General features: G+C 39.2%; 1 protein-coding gene across 2 annotated transcripts in view; it reads right to left on the minus strand.

Annotated features, from left to right (window-relative positions):
• The window catches only part of LOC114653869 (peroxidasin homolog), a 279,611-nt gene that overhangs the window by 130,337 nt on the left and 134,946 nt on the right, over positions 1–14,328 (minus strand). The gene's annotated exons all lie outside the window — the stretch shown is intronic.

The following is a 14,328-nucleotide window of genomic DNA, read 5'->3' on the forward strand; positions in this document are numbered from 1 at the left end:
AAGAGTGGTATTGACAGTGTCTGTAAAGAAAAGTAACAACCAAGGCAGTGTCAGGGGAACATGAATTCGCGGACAAACAAAGATCAAGATCCAAATGAAGATTATATATAAAGATTTTTCAGATTAAAAGTGCACATTTTTTTATGAAATGACAGGCAGTGAAAGTAAATAGTTCAGAGGTCACAACTTGTGATCAGAGCTAAAACAATTCTCCTGCAAAAAAGAAAATAACTAGATTTCATTAAGTTTGCTCCAAAGTCTTACGACAGAGCAGTATCACTAGAAGTTTTTTAATTCAAATAAAAAAAAAATGAGTCTTGAATGTAATAGCAGTCAGTCAGTCATCATCCAACCCACTATATCCTAACACAGGGTCACGGAGGTCTGCTGGAGCCAATCCCAGCCAGCACAGGGTGCAAGGCAGGAACAAATCCCAGGCAGGGCGCCAACCCACCGCAGGGCACACACACCAAGCACACACTAGCGATAATTTAGGATCGCCAATGCACCTGATCTACGTGTCTTTGAACTATAGCAGGAAACCGGAGCACCCAGAGGAAACCCACGCAGACACAGGGAGAACATGCAAACTCCACGCAGGGAGGACCCAGGAAGCGAACCCAGGTCTCCTTACGGTGAGGCAGCAGCGCTACCACTGCACCACCATGCTGCCCAAATGTAATAGCAGTCTATTTAAACACCTACATAAAAAAATGTATCTGGTTCACAAAGTGAATGACTGGTTGAATGGCAGTTAATGATAAACTCGTTAGTTCAACAATCTATTGTAAGCATGTGTTGGTTATTTGCTGTGTTTTTCATACACTTTCACATTATATTTTGCAAAACCGAACACATTTCATTTTTAAAATTTACAATCTTCATTAAAAGTTCACATAAAAATCTTTCAGATTTGATGTTATACATTGAGAAATCAACAGTGGTGCCTAAGGCCAGGTTTATACTTCACACGACGCAACGCATGCTCCAGTGGACGCTCCTACTACGCAAGCGTTTTACTGTTTATATTTGCGAGCATACTTTACGTAAATCTGGAAGAATCGACCAGGTGGCAGTGCAAGATATCATCACGGTAAGAATAGGTTTGGCTTTGCTGTGTTGTGAATTGCCTCTGGATAAAAATTGTAGGCTTCACCACTATAAAGCAGCCTAGACCCAAACTAAAGTTCAGGCTTATGGCCTGCACTTCTCAAAAAGCAAGGTACAAGTTGTCACAAATATCTCTCTGGCCCATGAAACAAAACTAAGTTCCTTTAATAACTAAATATTCAGACTTCAAAAAATGTACAAAAATATATGCAAAAATGTCTGCCTAAAAAGAAAACTCTGATAGAAAATGATAGCTATTTTTTAACAAGCTAGAAGTCAAAAAGTCAGGAAATCTGAATATAACTGCCAAAAACCAAAAGTGAAATTACAGAAGATAAATGCAATGCTGAAACAGACGTTATGAAGTGGAGTTCCCTCCAAGGCAAAATGGGGTGTGAGAGGCCTCCAGAACAAGCAGGCCAGAATCCTACCTGGTTTGCCCAGCAGAGGCAACCATGAGTTCAGCCAGTGCCCTAAGGCCGGGTTTATACTTCATGCGACACAACACAGCGGATGCTCCTGCTACACAAGCGTTTTACTGTTTATACTTTTGCACGTACTTTACGTAAATCTGAAAGAATCCACCAGGTGGCAGTGCGAGATATCATCACAGTGAGAACAGGTTTGGCTTTGCTGTGTTGTGAATTGCCCGGAAAACCCATTAAATTCCAATGACACCTTACCGCAATATCTCTGAAAAGGATGTTTAATGATTACATCCATCAATCCAGGATGTGCCCATTTCAGCTAGCATTGGACACAAGGCAGAAACAATCCTTACACGGGGCATCAGCTCATCGCAAGGTGAATACGAGCACTCACATACACTACCTCCAGTTTAGTATCTCCAAATCTGCATATCGTTGGAAGGAAACCGGAGCACACATTGAGGAAACCCAGCAGGTAAACATGTAAACTCCAGCTAGGGAATACCAGCGACGTGACTCTCTGCAAGATAGCAGTGCTACCGCTCCGCCACCGTGTCACCCTCATGTCTGTAATTATTAACAGTATTCATTATTTAAATAAAATTAATGATTTATCTGTAAAACATAACATACTGTACATACTTTAATACATTTCATCATGAAAGTGATATCAAGTATAAATCTAAGGATTCTAAATGTGCAGATGAGTAAGAATATCATACATTGAATGTGTTCTGTGTGGTGATCTATTGCTGTTTGCCGCTGCTGTCAGGTTAAGAGGAAGCCCCAGAAAAAAAAGATGGCACAAAAGATGGTATGTGAGACTTTTAAAATGTATCCTGTCATTACGATCGGGAATATGCAACACTTGAATATAAAAGCACCACAAATGCATCTGTATGTCGGTATTTTGCTTCACCACATCGAACCATTCATCAAACATTGAAGTGCGCACATTGATCCTATAGGATCTGCATAGAGGATTTCTGTCACATGTAGATAGTAAACAGAGACTCTGACGTCACATTCCTACTTTTATCACACTGCGCCCCCGACTTTTTGCTGGTACTGCAACTCGTGCACGCGTCACGTTAATTTCTGAGGACCTGCTCAGAGGATGCGTCAAATGAATGCTAGGAACGTGTGGCAGCCATGATGCGTCCGCGTACACATTCTGAGCATGAAGTATAAACAAGCCATAAGTGTGTACCCAAAACAACCACTAGGTACGGCCCATAGTCCAAACATCACAAAAAGGATTATTAAAGAAAGAATTATAATACAGAAGGATTTTTATAAAATTATAATAAACATGGAATTTACAATAGGGAAAAAATCAAACTATACATACTGTACATGTTCAGGCCACTAAAAACACAAAGGTGTCTTACTTGGCACCTACAAATCATTGCCTTCTCATCTCCTTAACCTTTTCCCATAAACTCCAGCCTCCATTTTCTCTACTCTAGAGAAACTCTCATCTCCGACTTCCTTCCAACTCCATGGCCCTTTGATATAATGTCACTTTAAAGTCTGACCCAGGAGTACTTTAGCTGCCACCTAAGCATAACCAGGAATCACTTCAGGTCAGTTGGAATGCACGGTTGGTAGTGAAGGTTTATCCCTGGATCACAACTTGCCAAGAACCCTGCAATGGTCATGGGTATGGCCACACCATCTTGGTGCTGCTCTCAACTGGAATAGTGATCAGCCGACTATTTATTAATTTACACTCCCGTCTAGGGACTTTTTCTGTTACCATTGCTACCAGTGTGCAAACCTAATCTGAGAGTGCTCTGCAGTGCTTTGTCACACATCTGTGGATCGGACTCTTCTGAGGTAGGTAATACCACTCTGGGTCTAGAGGGGGCACTTGCACAAACCTTCTCCTTTTATGTTCCCCCTGCAGTACCAAGAAGATGCCCAGTGAGGGCAACTGACTCTGACCCTTCCTGTCCCCCAATTATAAAGCTAGCAGCTGCCAGAAGGAGGTGTTCAGTTTGGAACAGACTGTATGATGGAGTTCATTGCACCCTGACAGAACACAAACCTTCACTTTGCCTGACGGCTTTCTTATTTTGCTTTTGTTGTTCATTGTATGTTGGTTTTTTTTGGTTGGTGACTCAACATTTATCTGTGGAACTTGCAATACTTTACTTGACCACACCTTTTAAGTGTTATACTAGGGGGCTCCACCCCCTGGTCTTGGGTAACCCAAAATAGATTTGAAAGAGATTATTTATCTCCGTCAGTTGTGGTCTTTCGTTTTGAACCCGTGCCTGCTTTGCTTCCGCAGTTTCAGACGCGCGTTGTAGACGCCTGCGTTCATTGATCTTATCCAGGTGGGCTTGTGTTTGTATCGTTGAGCTGTATTGTGTTTGAATTTGGTGTAAAGCGTTCAGCGGTTTGTACAATCCCAAGCAGCACATTATTCCTAACTTCACTCCGCAGTAGTGCCACTCACAATATGGCGGTGACGCCTGCGCCTTTCGTACTATCTTTGTGGACCTGTGGGGCCTCCGTAGCCTCTCACGTTTGACTCTGGGGTGCAGCGCAGAATCCTCTTTTTTGTGTGGTTGTGTCGTTAGTGGTAGCTATGGGCGCGTTGTTGCTTCATTTCTCATTCACGTTAGTTGAGCTCTTTCGTTCTTGGGCCGTGACTCCTTCGTTCGCGGTGGATACGACTTTGTTTGCGGTTTATGAGACGCGCGCCTGCGCAGTATGTCTCATGGTCCCATCGCCGTGTCCCTGTGTCCATATCTGGTTTATTCTCGGTTAGTAATATGGATATTTCAAAATTCATTAGATTTCCCATTATACATATACTGTGCAGATAGTGATACACACCAGAAAGAGAGAAACAACATGTCTATGTTTAAGATGAGCTCAATAAATATTTCAGTACTTTAATTACCTTCCTAACTGTCACTGGCAGACTCTTTCTCAATTCTTCCTTCTATCAGAGTCATAGATGACCCTGTCTCAAGAAAAGTTGCGGAACACACAACTTGATCCAACTTTAACAACATACCCTTGACCCAGAAATTTTAGATAAATTCACAGAATAATCTGAATATGGGAAACAGGCTTTAATCATATTTATTTCTGATGCTCAAATGTTATTTATCATTGAGGTAGGAAAGGAGCTTCTGCATGCTTGAGGCACAACATACTTAAGGGGCAACAAGGATTGCTCCACAATGAATTCTGGGTATTGTATGGGCATATGGAGAATAAAAAAAAATTGTGAGATAAGAATAGCTCTTTGAGTAACAATGCAGGAAAGAAAAGGCAAGGAATACTACAGTATTTAATATTCAGAAAAAGCATATTGCATGCGATTAAAGAAACAAAAACACATTTTTGAAAAGCAAGAAAACACAAAGTCCATTTGTTCAGCAGGTTGTGCAGTCAGCAGTGTCAAAAAATGAAAGTGAGATAAGAGAATGTAAATAAGTACATGCGTTTTCTAGATAGATAGATAGATAGATAGATAGATAGATAGATAGATAGATAGATAGATAGATAGATAGATAGATAGATAGATAGATAGATAGATAGATAGATAGATAGATAGATAGATAGATAGATAGATAGATAGATAGATAGATAGATAGATAGATACTTTATTAATCCCAAGGGGAAATTCACACAGTTTTTCTGAACTGAGCTTTCTTATATGAGTTTAATATCTGATTCTGTGGAGTTTTAGCTGTTTATTTATTTTTTGTTAATGTAACTGTACTCTGATTTATTTAATCATACAAATTATGATTCATTGCTTGTCTTCTCCATTTGTGTTAATTATTCCCCTTTACATATTTGATATTTAGTAATGGATTCATAATCATATATTTTAGATAATGTTGAATCTTTAATGAAAGATGCAATTTAAATTTAGGCATGGATGGTTACTTTTGTGACTGAACATAAATGTATTCAAAGCAAACCATGCCGCTTAAAAAGAGAAATGCCTAGAAAATTACAATAGTATAGGATGTGTCAAGAAAGCAAATATAAACAAGGAAAAATATAAATGGAATAATGCATGTGCTTTCTTTCTTCATATCTACATTAACTGTAAAATAATGTAATTGAATTAGATATGCTAGGAATAACAAGATGATTAATTGCACTCTTTTTTAACACAATTTATTCAATGTTGTCACCTACACATAGTTTAAAAAACAACCAAAGTCATTACCATTAATACAAAGGAAAAGTATTATTGTGTTTTATTGTGTGAAATCAATTGAATGTGAAATCAATGTTGGAACATTCTCAATTGGGACCATACCGTTCTACATGAAAATATACTTTAAACAAAATTTGCACACATTAATTTTTAAATAAACTATAGACAATATTTGCACTGGTTACAGCTGCTGCCTCACACTTGGAGTTCTATTCCGTGACTAGCCACTGCCTTTGTGGAGTTCAAGTGCAAGTTTTCTGTGGTGTCTCCATGGGTTTTCTGCAGGATCTCGGGTTTCCTCCCTTGGTGAATTTATATTGGCTTGCCATGAGTGTGTTGTGAATTAACCTCCAGCTAAAAGAGTGAATCAATGGAAGTAAACAAAGTTTGTGGATTTTAAGTTAAGTAACGAGGAAACAATGGACTTTCAAAGATACAAAGTCAGAGAATACTCATTGTCAGGCAGGGTCTGAGCAAGTTTAAATGGAAAAAACAAATACCAAGCCAAACTGCAAGTCAGAAACAACTGGTAGTCACCAGTCATAAATATGACAAAGTATACTTTCCGTCATAAGCACTAGCACTTTTTGATCAAATACCCAACAAACAAATCAAATTTGTACATCAAGTAATGTGCAGAATCATCTTAAATATTGGCAATGTGATGATGTCATGTCCTGTCCCCAATGATCATCTGATACCAATATGGTGGCATTCATACAAGAAAAAAAAATTAGCATTACATTAAAAATAATCAATAATAAAATTATCAATTATAATACGCTCAAAAACTTCATACAAAATGATTCACTATGACACCAAATGTGTTTTAACAGAGCCAATGCTAGTGTCTGTGCGTGAGATTCTGTGAATAATTGGCTTCCACTTCTTGGGTGTGTTCCTACTTTGTGCTCAGTGCTACCCGGATAGGTAGATGGATGGGAGGAAGAAAGGAAGAATCTGCACAAAGGAACTGTTGATATCGGAGCCAGTGAGGGTGTGCAATTCTCAATCACACCACTTTGCTTCCTGTTAGAACTCCAAGTGGCAAGTGGTCAGGGACAGCAAGAGGTTGACTCACGTTGGATTGACCATTAGTGGGATGATTTGAGGTTGAATCAGTCTTTGTCTGGACCTCACCTTCAACCTTGCCAACATATGCAGCTCTATCTGGGCTACACTGCTCCTGATGGCATCACTCGGGGGATCATTAATCATACAAACCACATTGCAATATTAATGTGCTGACTCAGTCAAGGGCACATTACCTGCATGGGTGAGTCTTAATTAAATATATCAATTAAAACTGTGTGCTCCCCTCTGACACCAGCAGGAGTTTGCAGCTTGAGCACCGACCCCTATTTCTCGAAGGGTCACTTCTGAGCGCTCCCGATTATTCACGGGTCACCACTTACTTTATAATCGAAGCAGCAAATGTGGACTGAATCACTTAATTTTGTGATATATTCTTCCCCAATCCTTGTATGTGCTATTAATGTGAAATCAATGCCCAAAACTCTCTGTACATACCAGATTTTACAGATCCCTGATATTTATATATTCTACATCATTTGATGGTGTCACTTTTTCATTTCACCATAAAAAAAATTCCTTCAAGTTTAAAACTTTACTTGGACACATACTTAGATGCATGCTTATTGAAAACCCTTCTAGGAAAAGCTACAAAATATTAACAAAGACCGCTAATCATAATAATAACGCTGATCTATAGCTTTACAGGCTGCTGGTATTAAAAGGGCTTGGGAGTCACAGAGAGAGACAAAGATTTTTCATAGTTGTTTGGAACTGCTGTCTGAAATTATATATATACAGTGGGTACGGAAAGTATTCAGACCCCTTCAATTTTTCACTCTTTGTCATATTGCAGCCATTTGCTAAAATCATTTAAATTAATTTTTTCCCTCATTAATGTACACACAGCACCCCATATTGACAGACAAAAAAAAAGAATTTTTGAAATTGTTGCAGATTTATTAAAAAAGAAAAACTGAAATATCACATGGTCCTAAGTATTCAGACCCTTTGCTCAGTATTTAGTAGAAGCACCCTTTTGAGCTAATACAGCCATGAGACTTCTTGGGAAAGATGCAATTAAGGCCAAAAAGTTCTATCTTGGTCTCATCACTTTTATTTTTCTATTTTTATTTATTGATCACTCATATTACTTTATTTTATGTGGATTCGTTCCCTGGCTGTTTTTTCACCTGCATTATTATCATTCTTTAATTTAATATTATTTATTGTATCAGTATGCTCCTGCTGAAGAATGTGAATTTCCCATTGGGATTAATAAAGTATCTATCTATCTATCTATCTATCTATCTATCTATCTATCTATCTATCTATCTATCTATCTATCTATCTATCTATCTATCTATCTATCTATCTATCAGACCAGAGAATCTTATTTCTCACCATCTCAGAGTCCTTCAGGTGTCTTTTAGCAAACTCCATGCGGGAGTTGGCCTTAATTCTAAGCAGTATGTGTGGAGACAACCAGGCACTGCTCATCACTTGTCCAATACAGTCCCCACAGTGAAGCATGGCGGCGGCAGCATCATGCTGTGGGGGTGTTTTTCAGCTGCAGGGACAGGACGACTGGTTGCAATCGAGGGAAAGATGAATGCGGCCAAGTACAGGGATATCCTGGACAAAAACCTTCTCCAGAGTGCTAAGGATCTCAGACTGGGCTGAAGGTTTACCTTCCAACAAGACAATGACCCTAAGCACACAGCTAAAATAACGAAGGAGTGGCTTCACAACAACTCTGTGACTGTTCTTGAATGGCCCAGCCAGAGCCCTGACTTAAACCCAATTGAGCATCTCTGGAGAGACCTAAAAATGGCTGTCCACCAAAGTTTACCTGGAGAGGATCTGCAAGGAGGAATGGCAGAGGATCCCCAAATCCAGGTGTGAAAAACTTGTTGCATCTTTCCCAAGAAGACTCATGGCTGTATTAGCTCAAAAGGGTGCTTCTACTAAATACTGAGCAAAGGGTCTCAATACTTAGGACCATGTGATATTTCAGTTTTTCTTTTTTAATAAATCTGCAACAATTTCAAAAATTCTTTTTTTTGTCTGTAATATGGGGTGCTGTGTGTACATTAATGAGGGAAAAAATTAATTTAAATGCTTTTAGCAAATGGCTACAATATGACAAAGAGTGAAAAATTGAAGGGGGTCTGAATACTTTCCGTACCCACTGTATATATGTATTTACAGTATGTATAATCAGTTTTGAATATATAAAGTCTGTACTTTGAAATTCAGAAAAATCAGTATAATTTTTGAAACCTATTACCTGCTTGGCCCGTATAATATTACAGATATACATTGATTGTGTTAGCCTTGAATTTTACTTTTAATGCTAAAAGCAAGAAATCTGCAGGAGAGACACATAACGCAGTTTACAGCATACCATGTGATGCATGCCCAGCTGTATACATGGGACAAACATCAACAACACTCGTAACACGTACACAGGAACAATGCAATGAGGTCAGAAGAAAGGACCCATAGTCTCTGATTTACGCACATACAAGTTCAACTGGACACACATTTCAATGGGACTCGGTGCAAGTGAAATTCAAGGCTAAAACTTAAAAGTGACAGAGAACTGACTAAAATGTGGCTATCCAATGAAAAACGCCATTAACAGAAATTTGGACATGAACCCAGTATATGCAGGCTTGAAAAGAGGAACATGCATATAATAAATAAGACTTTATGACCAACACTCTCTGAACCCCACCTCATCAATCCCAAAACACATCCACCTACCCTCCCCTCCTTATCTCTATATATCAAAATCCAACGTCTGTCTGCTTTTCAAGAGAGAACTACTTAACGGATTTTTTTCTATAAGTTGCTTGAACATTCTGGTTGATTTTGCGACTTCTCTCTTTGCGCTAAGAATCAAAGTTCGCTTGCAGGAGCAATTTATTTGCACAAATCCGAGAGAGATGCAGCGGGCCGAGGGGAGGGGGCGGGGCCCTCTTCATTCATGCGCCAGCCTTGGGGAGTTCCTTATCTCCGCCTAGCTACTTAACGGATTTACATTAGTTTTTATTTTCCAATAATTTGCTTGAATATTCCAGGTGATTTTGTGACTTCCCTCATCACGCTAAGAATCATAGTTCGTTTGCAAGAGCGATATATTCGTGCTAATTTGAGACAGAAGCTGCGGGCGAGGGGAGGGGGAAGCGTGACGTCAGGAGTAGGGAGCTGGGCAGGGCCCTCTTCACGGTCCTGTTTCATTACTGGATGGCTAGCTTGTTATATATTGCCTTGGATTACTGTAAGTCTAATCATTTTCCTCTAATGATGATTCCTGATAGGAGTCAAAAGCTTAGGAATAAAAAAATGATTTTAAGATACATGATTCATTTTCTCCCTTTGTGGATTTCCAGCTACATACCATATATTATATATCTACTCTATATATACTGTATTATACAGTATATATATATAAAATCCTATGCCTAAAAGTGCAACGGTGACATTTTTAATGTCACGTTTTTTGTCATGTTTTAAATTGGACTTATTTTAAAACCTACATATATATGTTTGGTATAAGTCTTTTCAGAATTTATCGAACTTTAATGTGATGTTGATTTTCAGATTCTTATTCCATTTTTAAATTATAAAAATATCAAGAGCTCACGTCTCGTGAGAAGGGACTTTGTGCCAAAAGATTTAACCACGCCCGGGGCCGGAAATAAAACACAAAGAGTAGGACAGCCGCTGTACAGGCTTTGAAATCTTCGAAGTGCCGCACAAGATGCAGATCACGCAGCACGGCAGCAGTAGTAAGCCAGTAGCTGATCAAGCAAAGAGGAGGTAAAAAAAAAAACTGCATTTGTTTCCCATTGTATCACCGTTTAAGAGGGGGTTTCGACGGAACGATCGCATCTCCTTGGGGTGCGTTCAGCCCCACCCTTCACAACGCGAGCGGCAGAAAAGCGAAGTGGCTGGTGAGCAAAGTGAGTAGGGGGGAACCCCCTAGTATATATACCATATATATTAAACTTACTACTAGTCTGTGGCTATTTATTGTATTCTATTTGTGTTTGTTGCTCTTTCTGCTTCTGTTGTTGCTTGAGGCACTGTGGCATAGTGGTTAGCCGATTGTTCACTTCAGAGGATTCATAAGCCCTAAAGGCATTTCATTTTCTCCAGAGCTTTTACGGTTCTTTAAAGGAAAAAGCTTGCAGGACATCTTCCCAAATGTAGATGTTTTTTTCAATCTTTACCGGACATGGCCTTGCACAAATGTAAGTGATGAGTGGTCTTTCTGGAAGCTCAGGCTAATGAAGAACAGACTCAAATTAACAATGGGACTGGAAAGACTGAATCATTTCAATTCAGAGTGATCTGGTTTAGAAACTGGATTTTAGTGATCTGATCAAGAACTTTGCTGCAAAGAAATCCAAAACAGTATAGTTTTGAAAAGCTAGCATTTGTCTGTGTTAATATACAGGAGGGCATATACAGTATTTCATATTCCTGTTTTTGTAAACATTTGCAATAGGGTTCTGTAGTTGACGTTTCAAAAACTTTGAGACCTTGAAGTTGATGTATATCGCCCGCATAGTATTTTGTGCAGGTAGGGCCCCAAAAAAGACCAGGGTCAAAGTGATCAAAAGAGATGAGACAAGTTTATATTGGAGAAATACAATATACCAGAAGTTGGTGATATCTCATTAAAATAATAAAATGCAACACTTTTTCTCCAAAATGTTCATTTTGCGCCAAATTTGTTCATATTTAATGTATTTGGTGGCAATAAATATATTTCCATCATTTTTCACAGATGATATTAGCAATACAAATATATCCAGGGAGGTTAGGTACTTTTATAGAAATGGTAGGCTACAGAGGATATTGATGAGTACCATACATGATGCTGCTATTAGTGTAAGGTGAGGTGAATCAGTTAAAAGGACAGGACTGTTTTTATTAATTTTCTAAAAAGGGTTCAAATTTACCTCCCAGCAGTTTCCCCCTAATCAGTGCTTGCTACTTAATACTCAAATGTCTACCATTTTTCTGCCATCTTTCTGTTAAAATTTGCGTTAAACAAGCGCCTTGAGCATGGGAAAGGTGCTATATAAATAAAATGCATTATTAATTATTATTTTCCCCTTTCCACATTTTTCCAGTTCCTCCAGCAGATGTTATTGGGATAATAAATATTTAAATATTGCTTTTTTGCCTCTAATATGTAGATATTTTCAGAATAATAAATCTCTTTAAACTGTCTGTTAACAAGTAGTTGTTCTATTACAAATGACTTCTGAGGCATTTTTTTTAATGTACCAGTAGATTTTAGTCTTTAACCCTGAGTTATTCTTCTCCAATGACCGTATCAAACTATTCTGTTCAGATTTGGATGTTTTGTTCTTGTTATAAAGAACACACAACACCACCTGCTGTATGAATAGAATGAGCATTAGTAATCAGAGATGTCAAATAGCTCACAAATTGCATAGTCTGTTATTCTGGTGATATATTTTGGCATCTTTCCCAAACTTTGAAGTGTTTTGAAAAATAAAAAGGTGTTAATTGGGTGCAAGTTTGAAATGTTATAAGATTCTAGTGAGTGGCTGATGCTTGAAATTTATATAGAAATATGATGCTTGTCTGCAGTTGGTCTTCTTGAGGTCAGTACTCTACACCACAGTTAGTGAATACTATCAAAGTCTAAAGTTATCAAATATGTAGGTTTATTGTGGACAGTCTGCTCAAGAGCACAGGACAAACATTTAGAGCAGCTCTGCATTTCTCTACCAAAATGTCAATTAAACAGGAGTGCTGAAGTCCCAAGCTATGCTCAGTTATATTAGCATACACTTCCGTGATCCTTTTAAATTTAGTGCAAAAGCAGAAACAAAAACATTTTAAATTATATCAGAGTAACAGGTAAGTAGAAGAGAGGGAACTTAAATACACTGCTCAAAAAATTATGGGAACATTTAATCATAACAGTCTAATACCAAGTCAATTAAGCTTCAGGGATATCAATCTGTCCAGTTAGGAAGCATAAGCGATTGTGAATCAACTTCAGCTGCCTTGGTGCAAATGAAAGTGACAATAGGTGTACTGGAGAGTCAACAGCAAGAAAACCCCCAAAAGCCAATGGTTTTGCAGATGGTGGCCACAGACAATTGCACTCTCATTATCCTGTCTGACCGATTCGTCTCTAGTTTTGTGTTTTACTAGTGTCCTTGTCACTACTGGAAGCATAAGGTGGCACCTGCAGCCGAATCAGGTTGCACAGGTAGTCCAGCTACCTGCATTCATACATGCAGTCGAAAGGAGGTTTGTTGTGTCTCCCAGAGCATGGAGGAGATACCAGGAGACGGGCCTTTACACCAGGAGAGCTGGACAGGGCTGTTGAAGGGCACCAACCCAGTAGCAGAACTGGTATCTGCTCCTTTGTTTGAGGAGGAACAGGAGGATCTTTGCCAGAGCTCTACAAAATGACCTCCAGCTGGCTACTGGTGTGCATGCTTCAGACCAAACTGTCAGAAACAGACTCCAAAGGGTGGTATGAGGGCCTGATCTCCTCTACTGGGACCTATGCTCATAGCCCATCACCATGCAGCTCGACTGGCATTTGCCAGAGAATACCACAATTGGCAGCTCCGCCATTGGCGCCCCATTCTCTTAACAAATGAGATCAGGTTCATACTGAGCACATGTGACAGAAGTGAAAGAGTCTGGAGATGCTGTGGTGAATGTTATTCAGACTGCAACATCATCCAGCAAGACCGGTTTGGCGGTGGGTCAGTTGGGAAGGCATATCCATGGAGGGTTGTGCAGACCTCCACGTTGTAAGCTGTTAGGTACCGGGATGAAATCCTCAGAGCCATTGTCGGACCTAACGCTGGTGCAGTGGGCCCTGGGTACCTCTTATGCAGTACAATTCTTGGCCTTATGTGGACAGAATGTGTAGGCAGTTCCTGGATGATGAAGGCATTGATGACAGGCCTGAATTCAATTAGGAACTTCTGGGACATTATGTATCTGTGCATCCAATGCCACCAAGTAGAGCCACAGACTGTCCTGGTCCCTGATCCAGATCTGGGAGGAGATCCCCCAGGAAATCATCCGCCATCTCATCAGGTGCATGCCTAGACATTGTCGGGAATGCATACAGGCACGTGGGGGCCATACAAACTACTGAGTCACATTATGAGTTGCCGTGATAACATTTATGCAAGTTGCATGTACTTGTGATCTCAATTTTTGAAGTCAGCCCTCAATGGGTTGGTCATTTTGGTTTCCATTGACCACTATTACATCATTACATCATTTTGTTCTTGATGAATTACACAGCATTACTCAGTAAACATTTTCCACTTGAATGTTTTGTTCTTCGAGATCCAAAGTGTTCCCTTAATTTCTTTGAACAACGGGAGCAGCCGAAAGAAGAAGAAGAAGAAGTGTATAAACATAACATACTATAATACTATTCATGACTAGAGAGGTTAATCACATTTTAAATAAGTACAACTATCACAAATAAATGATGAACGGATTATACGTTTTTGTAAAGCCATCTTTCTCAGC

Source organism: Erpetoichthys calabaricus, chromosome 6 (assembly GCF_900747795.2).
Source record: "Erpetoichthys calabaricus chromosome 6, fErpCal1.3, whole genome shotgun sequence".
NCBI lineage: Eukaryota > Metazoa > Chordata > Cladistia > Polypteriformes > Polypteridae > Erpetoichthys > Erpetoichthys calabaricus.